Source organism: Lissotriton vulgaris, chromosome 8 (assembly GCF_964263255.1).
Source record: "Lissotriton vulgaris chromosome 8, aLisVul1.2, whole genome shotgun sequence".
NCBI lineage: Eukaryota > Metazoa > Chordata > Amphibia > Caudata > Salamandridae > Lissotriton > Lissotriton vulgaris.
Genome location: NC_141696.1, coordinates 677137465 through 677154550, shown reverse-complemented (window position 1 = coordinate 677154550; position 17086 = coordinate 677137465).

The following is a 17086-nucleotide window of genomic DNA, read 5'->3' as shown; positions in this document are numbered from 1 at the left end:
CAAACATCTCAACATGCTGCTAGCGAGTGAGAAAAAAATCTAAAGAAAAAAGAGAAATCCACTGAGAGTCTAAAAATATTAACGTGGAATGTCTCAGGACTCAAAAAGCTGCTACTAAGCCCAGCTGCGGTGAAACTCTTGGAGGAAGCAGACATTATTTGCACACAGGAAACCTGGATGACCCAACCACTCTTGTTAAGAGGATATGCAGAATATAGTAAAGCGACTAAAAAGACCAACATATTCGGAAGACCATCAGGGGGAAAGTGTGTCTACATAAAACATGCCTTGAATATAGAATTCTTGGAACTACATAATCTACCAGACACTCTACAGGCGGGTATTCTGAAATTCCCCAACTCCACCAACGGAATCCCACCAATACTACTAGTTAACATCTATCACAATTTGCAGGAGAACACATTTAACTCGCTCATACTCGCAAATCAACTAGAAACTTTACTGCTAGGCTATCCATCATTAGACTACATTATCCTCGGTGACTTCAACATTCCTAACATAGGGGTTTCCACCAAGCAAAAACAACACCGCGGGGGGACCGAAGCACTGAATGAATTCTTAAACTCTCACAAACTGGCGACGGCCCACACATTGCTCCTAAAGAACATCCCGGGAGCCTTGATCGGTCACACGTATAACAACCAAACGACGATCGATTACATCATCTTAAGCGATAACCTGCAAGACAAAATGATAAACTACATGGTTCACCAACGTAATGATAGCGATCACGCAGCCCTAACAATAACCATGAACTTATCGGTGCAATCACGATATCAGCCGATATGCGTGGGGGCATCGGATGGCTAAGAATTAACAAAACTGCCCAGAAGAATAAAATGGGGGCAGGCAGCCACAGCAACCTTTAACAACTGGGCAAACAAGTGGACAGACTGGCCCCCGTGTAAACACAACCAGGAGATAATAGCCATATGGGAAGGAATCACCTTGACCCTAGCGGCAGAACTTAGAGGAGGTGGAGACAAACCAAGGGCAATCCGCTGGCACCCTCCTACCACACTCGGATTCAACGCAGAAATTAAAACCAGTGCAAAGGACTTAAACAAAAAACGTAAAGCCTATAGTAAAAATCGCACAACTAAAAACAAAATCCAACTGCAAGAGGTCGCAAAGAGCCACTCCATAAAAGTGTGGGCCGCAAAGCGTAACCATTGCGAGGCTCAGTGGCTGAAAATTTTTGATCTATTGAGCCCTGGAAAATCACAAGAGTTCTGGAGTTACATCAGTCATCTTGTTCGAGGCACAAATCATAGAGAAAACTCCCTTGAGGCATCTGTCTGGGTCTGCCATGTAAAAGCGCTTTACAAGGAAGAAGGATTAACCAACAAGCCTCACAACATGACCCCACAAAAACTGGACCCGGCTTCAACTACTAACACAACATCCCCTCCCGGAAAAGCTCTAGTGTCCAAAATATTAAAAAAAATTAGAGCAAACGGCGCACCGGGCCCCAACGGTCTACCAGGCCATCTATTCAAATCAAACATCGAATTCTGGTCTGAAAACCTGACCCACCTATTTTCTGACTGTTGGCTGTCGGGGGCTGTGCCTGACTCATGGCGAGGCTCGCTCCTACACCCAATTCATAAAAAAGGGACCAAATCAGACCCAACAAACTACCGCATGAGCGCCCTGTTGGACATTGAGGGTAAAGCTTACGCAAGTGCCATCCTGAAAGACCTCACAGACTGGGCAAGCGAAGAAAATCTCCTGCCATTCTGTCAAATCGGTTTCAGACCAGGGTCCTCGACCGTGGATAACATCACAGCACTCTCTTACCTAATCAATCGTGCACGGCTGCGTAAAAGCCTCCCCTTATTTGCCTGCTTCATCGACTATTCTGCTGCGTTCGATGGGGTAGACCGGACCATCCTATGGAGAAAACTGGTCCACTGGAACATCGATCCTTCCCTGTTAAGAACGATACAATCCCTGTATCAAAACACCTGGGTAAGAATCAAACTTTCAAACGACTCTGCAACTGATAAGATAGACACGAACAGCGGTTTAAAACAAGGGTGCGTGTTGGCGCCCCTACTGTTCAACTTATATACAGCAGACATGGAGATAGCTCTGCTGGGGGCCACCTTAGTAACACCAAAGATCGGGGCAACCAAAATACATTTCATGCAGTATGCGGATGATCTCGTAATTCTGGATCACACAAAAACAGGACTCCAAAAGGCACTCACCGCCCTGGCAATATATAACAACAAAAACAGGCTGGTAGCAAATCCGACTAAATCAAAAATAGTCATTTTTGGGCACTACCCCCCAAAAAAAAAGAGCAAAATGGAGCCTCGGCCATTTAACCTTGGACAGTATCCAGAAATACTTATACTTAGGGGTCTCCTTCCATGAATCAGGGTCGTGTGGTACCCACTTAAAGAAAATACAGGGCAAAGGTAAGTCCATCACCTTTGCCCTATGCCAACTACAAGCCCTTATACACAGTCCATCAGCAACGGCCATTCAAAGAGTCCTCAAGGCCAAGTTAATGCCTGCCCTTAACTACGCACAACAGGCGTATCCAGGCAAATTAAATAAGGAGTTGGAAAAAATCCATTGCGGGGCATACAAGAGACTGTATCACCTGCCGAAACGCACAAGAAACACTCTAATCCGCCTGGAATTCTCCCTTAACCAACAAACCTTGGAGGAGATGGCAGCCCTAAGTAAATATTATTACCTCACAACAGCGGCATGCGATAACACACTAAAGGCCGTCCTGAAACACATTTTTACTGAACCAGGGAACCCCTGGTCAGCTACCATTTAAGCTGCCATGACGCAATTGAACCTGGCGATCGAGTCGTGGAACCCAGATCTTGTCAACTACACGACCATCAAACACGTGATAAAGAGGCAAGTGCGCGCATGCTCCCGGGAGCTGGACTTGGAGTCCCTCAGGAAAAGAGCCTTCCATGAGTCCTTATGCTTGCCACACATCGCGCACAATCCTCGAAACCATCTCACGCAGGCCGTGGGCCTCCCAGCTCTCCACAAGATTCTCGCCTACAGATTGCACCCCCTGCCGCTCAGTGAACTATATCATCCGGAAAACGCAGGCACAGGAGTTCGGGATTGCAGACTCTGCAACTATAAACGAGAGTCACTGGCCCACTTACTGTTTTGCTGCCCCGCCCTACGTGCACCCCGCACACTCTACCTTAGGCCCATTCTTAGGAATGCTGGGACACACACACAGCCAAGGAAGCAATCCATCATCTAAATACCTTGAACGTAGTAAAACAGATGGCCTCATTCGGAAAATTTATACATCAGACTCAGCTCGAGTTGATAGCTGCAAAGGCCACGCAGCAATAGAGACATTGCTGTAGGACCCCCGTATGAACTTTGGGAACTTCTTATAAACGCTTTCATCAGAAATTCTGTGGTTTTTTGTCCTTATGAACTTTGGGAACTTTTTAACATACGCCTGCCTACAGAAATTTTGTGGTTTTTTAACTTTTGTAATTTTATACCTTGTTCTTAATGTAATGGTTTTAAGTAACCACACAATAAAGTTATTCAATTAAGAGCTGTTTGAATTCTATCATAGCCATCAAACTTTGCTTTGAGTGCATCTGCTTAGGCTGACCATCAAGTAAAAGTCATCCATTTTACAACCTAATCCGGACAGACAGATTAAACCAATACCTTCCAATTAAGAGCAGGGGAAGATAAAGATGTATGAAAGTTACACAATTTCAACATAAGGAACTTCTTGCATGCTATACTCAGCACCCTTTTAGGTTCAAGGAATGTCTAGCACATGAAATATTAAGAGTAAATGTGTCCATTTCTTTCATCTTTGCCTCTTGGCTTGAATACTCACGGGACATATTTGATGTATTATAATATGATTTGACCACAGAATTCTAATAAGGGAATACAGGCCCTCCCTAATAATTTCACTTCGACATCTACTAGGTCCTTTGCTCTATGATCATGAATGGAGAGAAACTCGAAAATGGACCCTTTTGGTTTTTGAGTTTCTACATATTGCACTGTAAAAGTTTACTGATAAACTTGCACGCATTTGGAGTACAGTCAAGAAGACAAATGGCCTTATTATTAAGTATGAGCGGAAAATCCGTTCCGCTCGCGGATTTTGCGAATTTTCGGTAAATTCGCGATCCGCGAACTCCCGCGAATTTACCGAGAATTCGCAAATCCGCGAGCGGCGGATTTTTCCGGGGGCAAAAGTTGAAGCCTGCCTGTTGTAACTATTTTAGGATGGCGCCGGCAAGCTGCCAGCGCCATCCTAAAATAGTTACTAAGTTAGCTTCAACAGGAAGCTCTAATAGATAAAATAAAGCAGGTGCTCAATTGTATCTATTAGAGCTTCCTGTTGAAGCTAATTTAGTAACTATTTTAGGATGGCGCTGGCAGCTTGCCGGCGCCATCCTAAAATATTTACCATGCCCTTCCTGTGACTTCTTCACAATCTACCGTGGAAAATCAGCTGTGATGCTGGATAAAGGCTTTTGCATCCGTGACTTTCACGAGCGCAATACCCGTGCTGTTTCTGTGACCAGGAGCTTATTTCTCTTCATCTGCTGAACTGATCTTTCTCTGACCTTTTATAAACACTAAAAGCATGTGTGAACTCACATGGTAGCCCTGCCCGTTTGGCCCAGCCCACACACTCGCGGTTTGCACCGTCTTCCCGCCATTCACCCACTATGATGGACAGCTCACTCAAGGGACCCCTGCGCCCTTCGGGGCGATTGCATAGTAACACGCACATGGTCGCTCGAACTAGTTGATGTTCAAAATCAGTGACTCATTCATTAGCCCAAAAACAATCATGAGCGTCTTCGAGGCGGGACAGGTGTGCCTCTTCCCAAATCTACTGTGGAAAATCAGCTGTGATGCTGGGTAGAGGCCTTTGCATCCTTGACTTTCATGAGCGCAATCCCCGTGCTGTTCCTGTGACCAGGAGCTTCTTTCTCTTCATATTATTGTGTTCGCACGGGTTGCTGCAAGTTCGCACGCGTTTTGTACAATTTTGCAATTTGCGAAATTGTACAAAACCCTCGCGAACTTGCAGAAACCCGTGTGAACCTAAAAAAAAAAATCCGCAAATTCGCGAGAATTCGCGGATTTTGCGGATTGCGAGTTCGCAAATCCGCAAAATCCGCGAACGCGAGATCCGCAAAATTCGCCCATGCTTACTTATTATGAGTTTGGTGATGCAGGAGTGGGATCGCCTGCTCCAACACCGTCAGCCAACCCCATTTAGGAACTGCCCACCGGATCAGGAGTTTTCTCCTGGTCTGCTGCATGGTTCTTTGGCGTACCTAGGCCAGTGAGTATGAAATAGGCACCACAATGGGAACCTCAATAGCATAACGTGCATGGCATGGACTGTTGTAGTCCATCCCGTACAGGTACTTGGGTGCAAGGACACGGGGCCACATGTTGTGCCCCCCCCATGAGCATCCACATGGTGTGAGGCACCAGGAGTCCCTGTAGGGCCCCCTTTCTTTCCTCTCTTCCACGCTTTTCATGGCGGGCTCACTGCCATAAAAACCATGGAAGAGAGGAAACTCATAATATGCTTGGCGAACCCACGGTTGTCCCACTAAGCATATTGTGGGCTCAGGACTGCAATGCAACTGCCGGGGGATGGTGGTTCTCTGGCAGTTGTGACAGTTGTGGCAGTCCCAGGGTTGCCCTACTTCCCTAATTGTAATAGGGCAGTTAGGGAGATCACCACTGTGAGTCTGGCGGTCCGTGGATCGCCAGACTCATAATAAGGTCCAAAGACAATTTTGTTTTGTTTAGCTTACTTCTAATATGATTGTAAAGAAAAGCTTCTTGAGAGAAATTGTTTACAAATAGTTGCTGAGAGATACAAGCCAGCATTTCTGTATTTCTTGATGTGCTGTTCAAAGAATGGGTCCAATTTACTTAGCAGCTCCAAAGTCCCCGACTAATTTCCATTATGCTATGATTGTATCATCTGATTTCCTCCTTTGAATGCCATACCCACTGATGCCAAGAACTTCAACCTGGTATCATTCTTTTCAACATACACTGCCAGTACACTTGCTTATGTTCTATCTGTTTTAGGAACGCTGAATCAATACTGCCAGCTTCTTTTTAATGAATGCTGTATATTACTATTCACTTTTAATGCACGGCGCAGATTTATGTTGAGAAAAACAACTAGCTTTGTGCTTCTAGTCAGTAAAACCAATAGAACTGAATGCACAATCTCTACTAGCAAAACAAATACAAGCAACATAGTTGTATACTTTTTATGGACAACATTCTTTCTTGTTCTTTCAGTGCAATTTGCAGATATGGTTTGTTGCTCCTTATTTTTTGAAGTTTTGTAATCTTTTGCTTGCCGATGTTTTTTTTCCCAGCTCCATGAATAATTCATTGTCTCCAATGGAAAGTTAAATAATGAAACTTTAAGTTGCATTTGTTGCACAGGTGTTCAGGATCCGAGGAAACAGAAAAAGATCCTTCTATTTAAAACTCTGTGGGCCACATGCATCAAAGTCAGGATTTGCGAATCCTAAATAGCAAATTTTAAGAAATTGCTATTTAGGACTCGCAAATCCCTATACATGTAGGAATCGCAAAACAAATTGCGATTCCTACATATTCCTTAATTGCGACTCGCAAATTGCGAATCACAATTAAGGAATAGCTACCTATTCATTTCTATGGGCCTAGAGACCCATAGGAATTAAAGGGAATGGCATGTTCAATTTGTGAGTACCAAATAGGTACTTGCAAATTGCACATGCAATTTCAAGGGTGCAAGGGTGCCAAAAGGACTCCCTGTTGCACCCCTAAAATTGAGATGTTACCATATGTTGCACACATACATGCCCCAAGGGCATGTGTGTGTGTAACATGACACTTTGCACTTTGTAAAATGCACTTTAGTGCATTTTTCAAAGTTTTTGCAAATTACCATCAAGTTCAAATTGATGGTAATTTGCAATCCCTAATTGCGAATTCACAATTTGAAATTGCATCATGCATTGCATTTAGGGTATCGCAATTTGCAATTCCCAAAATCCATTCCCAATTTAAGTAATCACAAATTTTTGAATTACTTAAATTGCAAATATGCATTTTGGTTGATGCATCCCAAATGCAAAAATACAGGTCGCAAAGGGGCAGATTCTGCAAATCAGCCTGTTTGCGATTGATATTTTGTTGGTGCCTGTGCCACTATACGCTGTTACCATTTATTCAATACATTATTGTAAACAATAACGCTGAGCATAAAAGAAACTTGAAAATCTTTCTGTTGATTAACAACCATTCTAGTGTTACTAGACACTACTATGAACTAGATAAGGGTACACAATACAATGCCAGCACATCCCAGCAAATGGAGCAGTGAAAAAAATAGGTTACTGACGACATTAAGGGCCTTATTTATGACCCTTGTAGTGCAGGGCAGCGCAGCAAGTCACCTTGCTGCACTGCTTTGTGATTCCAGTGAAAATGTAAATTTGTGGTGTATTTATCCAATACGGTGCATTCCTGTTCTTTCCCCTTGAACTGGAGCCATTTTGACAGCCACCGACATTGCAGGCACCCTTGCACCATGGTGCAAGGGTTTCTATATTGTAGGCATGCTTGTTTTATGCAGGAAGGGAAACCTTCCTTCACAAAAAAACCCTGAAAGACTTTTCTTCTTTCTATGTGTGCTTGTGGGAATATCGACAAAGTGCCCATTGAATGCCTGCTTTGCGCAGAGTAATGCAAGTCACCAATTTGCGCTGCAGTGCTCCATATTTTTAAAGCCATTCAAAGCCAGGCAAAGTGGCTTTAAAAATATGACTTTAGGTTTGTGTGCACTCTTACACCCCCTAGTGCAACTCTGTGACAAGATTTAGGGCAACTGAAAACATTTATTTTCTTTGCATGAAATATATTTTTTGAGCAAAGTTTCTTTCTAAATTCTAGAGGTGGCGGTGTCATAATTCAATAAATTCCATAAAAATGTACTAACAGGCCTCTGTATGTCATATGTTGTGAGCACAAACTCCAATAGTTGTAATAAAAGTGTCTTTTAAAAGAATCGCTTTCCAAGTCAAGTATTTGTGGGAATGCCACTTTCCACAAATCGAAAAATAGGTAACTATTTATTAAATTACTTTTTCTTGCTCTATTATGGAAGTCTTAACAATAGTTCTTGCATATTTAATATGCTTGATACATACAATGCCCATCAATATTTCAATTAGAAATTTTAGAGAAATAAATTATTCTCAACTGGAGCTAGTAATTTCAAAGCATCTCTTTCTTTTGGAAACTAACAACGTTTGGTGCAGATGTTTTCATTATTGGCCTCTTAGTCCCCAACCCCGGCCCACTCTTATATTACTTTTTTGGATAACATAACGTAACATAACATAACAGTGAAGCACAATGTGTTGAGGAGGATCAAGGCGAGGACAGTCAGAGGGTGAAAACTGAATTAGGCATGTGATGCTGTGGAAATGTTCTATATTGGAACAAGTGGGTGACTTGGGGGCTACAGAACGGGTAAGTGGTGAGATGGTATGTGCATCTCCCTTGCTGGCAGTATAAAGCAGTCTCTGGATTCTAACAGCACAGCACCGAAAAAGTGTAATGTGGATTTTTTCACACATGGTGGAACATTATTGAAGAGATTTTGAGCCTTTTAACAAAAAATCTGTGCTATCTTACACCTTCTATGGAGCAGAAGGGATTATCATATGCCATACGAGTTAGTTCTCTCTGCAGAAATAATGTTACTAACCCTTCTAGGCACCAAGGGCCTGATTATGAGTTTGGAGGTGTGGGCTGATTCTGTCCTGCCAGCGCACCGCCAAACCCGTGGTCGGGCCGTTCACCAGATTACGAGTGTGACTCGTGTCTTGCGTTTTTTTTTGCGCTCCCACGATGGTGCTTTTAAAAACAGGCACCGCAATAGGAAGGCCAAAAAAAGCTCCTGCACAGTCTGGACAGAAAAGTCCATGCTGTGCAGGATCTGGTGTGCATGCAACGGTTGCAGAAGAAGTAGGGGGCCCTTTGTTCCCTCTCCTCCGAGGCTTCCATGGAGTAAAAACCTCCATGTAAACCCAGGCGGGAAAATGTGCTTGGTGGGACTGAGATGGCCCCGCCATGCATATTGATACCTCCACACCGCCATAACACCGCCTGGGAATGGTGGTTCCCTGGTGGCTGTAGTGGGGCGGTGGCGTTCTGACTGCCCAAGTCTAATCAGGCGATTGGGCGACTGCCACTGCCCCGCCCCGTCTAGAGGTACAAGGACTGCCAGATTCTTAATTAGGCCCTAAAGGACAATGTTTGCACTATGGAGAACATTACTCACAGATGGTTTTTTTTCCATTCAGTTTGATTCACTGCTTGATTTTTATTTTGCAGATCTTTCATTATGCTAAAAAAAAGATCAGGTTTACCAAATTTGTTGTTGTTTAATATGCTGTATACATATATTGCAAATCAGTTGTGATGCACAAAGTAATAGTCTGTTACAGAGATGACGGAGGTAACTCCTGTGGCTGAACTGCAAGTTGTGAGAGTGAGACGGAAAAACCTGAGCTGAAATCCCAGTTCTCAAACTATGCAAATGTATATGATCATAGACAATAACTATTTGGTCTAGTAATATTGAAATGTTGCTGACACCTTGAAAGGGTTAGTAAGGTTCTGCACAAATGCTGAAAGGCAATATAATACCATATTGCTATCCATCACCCCATCATTGTGTTTTTTTTGTTGGTAATATGGATTTGACCAGAGCCCATCGACAAATTTTCTTTTTCTATGTGCAGCATCTCAAGTTTGAATATCCTCTATAAGTCATCTGCTGCGTTTTGGAGTTAGATTCACGCTATAACAAATACCTAACACAAAATAAAAATTACATTGCAGACACACATTTTATGCAGCAGGTGCTTTAAGCCAGTATGATATTACTGAATACAATCCCAATGAGATTTCTTAGTGGGACTTCAATGAAAATCTCTCCATAGCCATCTCCTACCTCAATACCCATCTATTTTACTCTTGTCGCTCGATCTTTTTAGATGGACACATTATTGTATTGTATTGTAAGTGCATTTATATAGCACTTACTACCCCTGATGAGGCGTTGAAGTGCTTTTTCGGTGAGTAGCACGCTACTCCGGAACCCATAAAAAATTAGTGGTGAATTAGTATAGTCAAAAATGAAAGTAATTTGAGTGGTGGATATTAGTCAGTGATTTGGATTGAGAAGGAAAGCAGAGCGATAGAAGAGGGAAAAAACTTTTGCATTTATGTAGCGTTTGTTACCCTTAATGGGGTGTTGAAGCACTTTCTTGGCGAGTAGCACGCGACTCCAGAACCCATAAAGATTAGTGGTGAATTAGTAGAGTGAAATATGAAAGTAATTTGAGTGGTGGATATTATTCAGTTATTTGGATTGAGAAGGATAGCGGAGGGATAGAAGAGGGAAAAGGTTTGCATTTATATAGCGCTTGTTACCCCTGATGGGGTGTCTAAGCGCTTCTTTTTTTTGGTGAGTAGCACCCTACTCCGGAACCCATGAAAGGATTAGTGTTGAATTAGTATAGTGAAATATTAAAGTAATTTGAGTGGGTAGTCAAGTATTTGGATTGAGAAGGGTAGCAGACGGATAGAAGAGGAACAAAGGTTTGCATATATATATATATAGGTAAACAGTCATAATATCGATCCCAAAATATAGAATGGACATAATATCGAAGTAAAAATATAGAATGGACAAAATATCGAATGGACACAATATAGTGGTTAAAAATATCGAATTTAAGGTAAGTAATATCGATTTTCAAAATATAGAAGTCAAAATATCGAAGTATACAATATAGGCATTAAATATATCGATTTTTTAATAATATCAATTTTTTTAAAGTGTTTTGTATGTTAGTATATGTGTGAAAAGTGTATATTAATTTTTGTAATGTATGTTTAATGTATTTTAAGTAATGAATTGTATGTTATTTAATTTTTGCGTAATTTAAATCTGTAGCGGGTTGTGGGTTTATAGGGGAATAGGGTGGGAAGTAATTTAATTATATTAAATTAAATATTATTTTTTAGCAATTATTAATTTTTAATTAAATTTTGCTTTTTAGTTCTGTAGCGGGTTGTGGGTTTATAGGGGAATAGGATGGGAAGTAATTTAATTGTAATTAATTAAATATTTGTATTTATTTATTGGTATTCATTTTGAATTTATTGTTATTTTTTAATTGGTAATTAATTTTTATTAATTGCCAATTAATTTGTATTAATTGATTAATTGTTAATTATGTTAATTTTCTAAATTTATTTTCTGTAGCGGGTTGTGGGTTTATAGGGGAATAGGGTGGGAAGTAATTTAATTGTAATTAAGTAAATAATTTTTTTCATTCATTGGTATTGATTTTAAATTTATTGTTAATTAATTTTTAATTGGTAATTAATTTCTATTCATTGGCAAATAATTTGTATTAATTGGTAATTATTTTGTATTAATTAAATATTTGATAATTATGATAATTGTATTAATGTATTTTCTGTAGTGGGATGTGGGTTTATAGGGGAATAGGGTGGGAAGTAATGTAATTGTGATTAATTACATGTTAAAAATACTTTTTGTGTATTGATAATTAATTTACTGTTAATTTTTAATTGGTATTAGTTTGTATTATTAATTAGTTTTTGTTATTGAAAATTAATTCGTTGTTAAATAATTATGAATAGGGTATTAATTTTTAATAACTAATATGTCGTTGTATTTCTAATTAATTATTACATAATATTAAATTCGTTATAAATTTCAATTAATGTTTTATTGGGATTGATATTTAATGTATTTTTAATAATATATTAAATCATTACTTTCCCTACTGTTAAACTCACTGGAGTGGGAATAGTAATTTTCACCCTCCTGCTATCCAACGCTTTCCCTACTGTTGCACTCTCTGGAGTGGGAATAGTATTTTTTACCCCTACGCTATCCAACGCTTTCCCTACTGTTGCACTCTCTGGAGTGGGAATAGTAATTTTTACCCCTACGCTATCCAAAGCTTTCCCTACTGTTGCACTATCTGGAGTGGGAATAGTAATTTTCACACTCCCGCTATCCAACGCTTTCCCTACTGCTGCACTCTCTGGAGTGGGAATAGTATTTTTTACCCCTACGCTATCCAACGCTTTCCCTACTGTAGCACTCTCTGGAGTGGGAATAGTAATTTTTACCCCTACGCTATCCAATGCTTTCCCTACTGTTGTACTCTCTGGAGTGGAAATAGTAATTTTTACCCTTCGAATATCCAACGCTTTCCCTACTGTTGCACTCTCTGGAGTGGGAATAGTAATTTTTACCCCTACACTATCCAACGCTTTCCCTACTGTTGCACGCTCTGGAGTTGGAATAGTAATTTTTACCCTCCCGCTACTCAACGCTTTCCATACTGTTGCACTCTCTGGAGTGGGAATAGTAATTTTTACCCTTATGCTATCCAACGCTTTCCCTACTGTTGCACGCTCTGGAGTTGGAATAGTAATTTTTACCCTCCCGCTACCCAACGCTTTCCCTACTGCTGCACTCTCTGGAGTGGGAATAGTATTTTTTACCCCTACGCTATCCAAGGCTTTCCCTACTGTAGCACTCTCTGGAGTGGGAATAGTAATTTTTACTCCTACGCTATCCAATGCTTTCCCTACTGATGTACTCTCTGGAGTGGAAATAGTAATTTTTACCCTTCGAATATCCAACTCTTTCCCTACTGTTGCACTCTCTGGAGTGGGAATAGTAATTTTTACTCCTACACTATCCAACGCTTTCCCTACTGTTGCACGCTCTGGAGTTGGAATAGTAATTTTTACCCTCCCGCTACCCAACGCTTTCCCTACTGTTGCACTCTCTGGAGTGGGAATAGTAATTTTTACCCTTATGCTATCCAGCGCTTTCCCTACTGTTGCACTCACTGGAGGGGGAATAGTATTTTTTACCCCTACGCTATTCAACGCTTTCCCTACTGTTGCACTCTCTGGAGTGGGAATATTAATTTGTACCCCTACGCTATCCAACGCATTCCCTACTGTTGCACTTTCTGGAGTGGGAATAGTAATTTTTTACCCCTACGCTATCCAACGCTTTCCCTACTGTTGCACTCACTGGAGTGGGAATAGTATTTTTTACCCTCCCGCTATCCAACGCTTTCCCTACTGTTGCACTCTCTGGAGTGGGAATAGTAATTTTTACACTTACGCTATCCAACGCTTTCCCTACTGTTGCACTCACTGGAGTGGGAATAGTATTTTTTTACCCCTACGCTATCCAACGCTTTCCCTACTGTTGCACTCACTGGAGTGGTAATATTAAATGTTACCCTCCGGCTATCCTACGGTAAAATATTGTACATTTTTTATTATTAACTTAAATTAATTATATCTTACTTTTAAGGTTATTTGAGTATTTTTAAGTATGTTTTAGTTCATTATATTTTTTATTTCATTAATTTTAAATTACTTTTAAGACATTTAAAAAAATTCGATATTTTGACTGACTATATTTTTTGCAGACTATATTTTGGATTCGATATTTTTGTACTTACCTGTTTGAAGATAGGAATTCGATATTTTGGCATTCTATATTTTGGTGACTATATTTTGGTAAGTCTATATTTTGTCAATCTATATTATGTCAGTGATCCAAAGGATTAGCGGTGAATTAGCATAGTTAAATATGAAATTTGAGAAGTGGACATGTTAGCCTATTATTTCACTGAAAAGGATAGTGGAGGGATAAAAGAGTAAAGGCTTTAGGCTTTTTTTTAGGTCATAGCAGTAGTGGTAGGGTTGAGATGAGTAAGTAGGGATGTGGAGGGGAAGAGTTTAGTAAGGCTTATTTTGGGGGAAAAAAAGTAAAGAAAAAGAGGTGTCAGGTGGTGCAAGGAGAGGTAGAGTAGGGGAGAGTCTAGAAAGGGACATTTTGGGGGTCAGAGTAGTGGTATGGGGTTTGGGATGAATGAGAGAGTGTAGGTAGTGGATATAATGATAGAGGTATAGAGTGAGAAATAGGGTGAGAAATAGGCTAGTGCATCGGAAAGGGTAGTAGAAAGAGGTTTGAGATGTGTCAGAGAGTTGAGGTAGAAGATATATTGAGAAAGGTATAGGGTGAAGATAGGGTAGTGCCTTGGATATGCTGAATTAGAGGAAAATAATAAATATATAGATCCATAAGTACATGGAAAGCTTATAGATTCATAAAGGATGTAAGTATATGTAGATAATAGATATTGATAGTGGTATAGGGTGAGAAATAGGGTAGTGCATATAATATTTTTTGGGAAAGGAAAGTAATAAATATATAGATCCAAGTACATGGAAGGAATATAAATGCATAAAGGAAGTAAGTATGAGTAAATTAAAGATGCATCTGATAAATTCTGGTTTTGAAGTGTTGTACTTAAAAATGTATTTATTTATTTATTTTAAACGTAATAGGTACATATCTATAGTACAAATAAATGCTTATATACAAAGGGATATGATGTATATTTCTGTTTGCGTATGGTGCTTATGTGGGGAAGAGTCAATTCTTGAGCAGTATTCTGAAGATTTGAATTTGAATTTGAATTTGAAGTGGATTTCTAAAGCGCGTAGCAAACCGTGGGCGTCCCAGCGCTGGATAAGGTGGTTATCAGTGGATCTTATGTTGGGGGTTAAAGAGTTCCATATTTTTGCTGCTTCAACAGAGAAGGATGTGCCACCCATAGTTTTTTTCTTGTATCTTGGGATTTTAAAGCAAGGTGCCACTCTAGAGTGGAGGTGCCTATGATGAATGTGTTTGGTGATTTTGTTCCTGATGAAGCACTGTCCCATTCCATATATGGCTTTGTGGGTGATACAAAGTAGCTTGAACGTGGATCTTCTGGCAACTGGTAACCAATGCAGGGCTTCAAGGCAGGGAAAATGTGGACTCTTGGTTTGATATGCAAGAGTAGTCTGGCAGCCGAGTTCTTAATCCGCTGTAGTGTTTTCATAGTTGTTAAGGTGACCCATGGTAGAGGCTATTGCCATAATCGGCTTTGGACAGACCAAGGGAGATGGTAGCTTGGACCTTGTGTGGGAATCCCAAATAGGGGAAGATTCTTCGCAGGGTTTTTATAATAACAAAGCTTGATCTTGCTAGTTTGTCCACTTGGACATTCATTGATAGCTTAGAGTCCATGGTCATTCCGAGGTCTCTTACTTCAGTCGATACTTTAGGCGGTGATCCCAGTTCATCAAGCCTGGGGGCAAGTGGGTCATAATGTTTCCAATTGCCACATGTGAGTATATTCATTTTAAAAGCATTCAATTTGAGATGGCTCCAAGTGATCCATTGATCCACGGCTCTGAGACAGCTGAAAATTGGTGAGTTTCCAATGTCTTTGGGGCATTCTATTTGAAGGAGTATTTGTGTGTTAACTGTACAGTGATATCATGTGATTTGAAATTGATTGATCAATACTGCTAATGATATAGATGTTGAAAAGCATGGGTGAGATGACAGAGCCTTGAGGTACCCCAGCATTTGTGGAGTACGGTTTGGACGAGGACGGTGGGGTATGGATGACATTAGTTCTGTTTGGACTGTAGGACATGATCCAGTCCAAATCAGTCCCCTCTATGCAGGCATTGTAGAGTGTTTGTATTAAAGAGTCATGGTCAACCGTGTCAACAGCAGCCGGGAGGTCCAAGAGGAGTAGTGCATCAACTCTGTTGCAGTCAACTGTGGTCATCCCAGATGGCAAGGAGGGCAGATTTTGGGCCTCTTCCCAGACGAAATCCTGTTTGGAAGTCTGAAATTATGGCATTCTCTTCAATTAATTTTGACATCTGGGCAAACCAGGAAAGGTCCATTAGTAATGGGTCTGTAGTTATATGGGTTCAGCGGGTCCAAGTTTGTTTTCTTCAGTAAAGGGCGTATGTATGAATTTTTGAGTTGTTCTGGAAATATTCCAGAAGTTAAGGAATTGTTGATGATTTTTCTTTTTGGAGTGGCAGCAGAGGTTGACAGAAGAATACTCTTGAATGTTTGTGGTGGACATGGGATAGAAGGGCTGCCGGCAGGCCTGCTTGCGTTGATCAGTTTAATAAATTAATCGTGTGAAATGTGTTGGAAGGAACGGAGAGGCTGAGTTAGAGTATTCTTAGATTGCTGTTTTGTAAAAGGGTTAGTGCTTATGCTTTGTCTCTGTTTTAATTACGAGTTCAACGTGTCTGCTTTGTCTGTGTAATGATTTGCCAGTTTGTCAGTGAAATCTTGAGTAACTGGATGAGTTCCTTCAAGGCAATTTGGTTTACGAAATTTATTGAGCATTTTATAGAATTCTTTATTTGCACATTTATCATTTTGAATTCTGCCTGAATAGTACTTTTTCTTTGCTTTTTTGATAACTGACTTGTATAATCTGTTACTTTTCTGTAGGTGAAGTTTGTCTTGTTTGTTTTTTGTTTTGAGCCAGGCTCGTTGTAGCTTTCTAATTTGTAGTTGTATGTCTTTTATCTCTGTATTTCTCCAAGGTGCTCATTTTCTTTTGTTCAGTTGTGTGGTTTTGAGTGATAACAGGATATCAAAAGCTTCCTGTAGCCACTCATATCGTTTTTGAATAGAATTTATTGTTTCCAGATCTGTACTGGGTGATAGTTGTGTTTCCAAGTGTTCCAAATTGAGTTTGTTCCGAGGTCGATACGTGGATGCATGTAAGGTGGTTTTAGGTGAGTCGCTTAGTGTAGTTTTATGTTTGAAAGCAAGCAAATGGTGATCTGACCATGTGACTGGAGTTATAGTTTGAAAGGTAACTAGTTTGGCATTAGCAAAAAGGACATCTATGATATGTCCAGCGATGTGTGTGGGTTTGCTGACACTCTGATGCCGGTTCAGTGTGTCTAAGCCAGTCATTATTGTTTTTGGATGGGTCATATTGGGTTTGTCAAACCAAATGTTGAGGTCACCCAGAACGCATAGGTTGGAGTGTATTGCTATCAGGTTTGAAACTTTGTCTAGAAG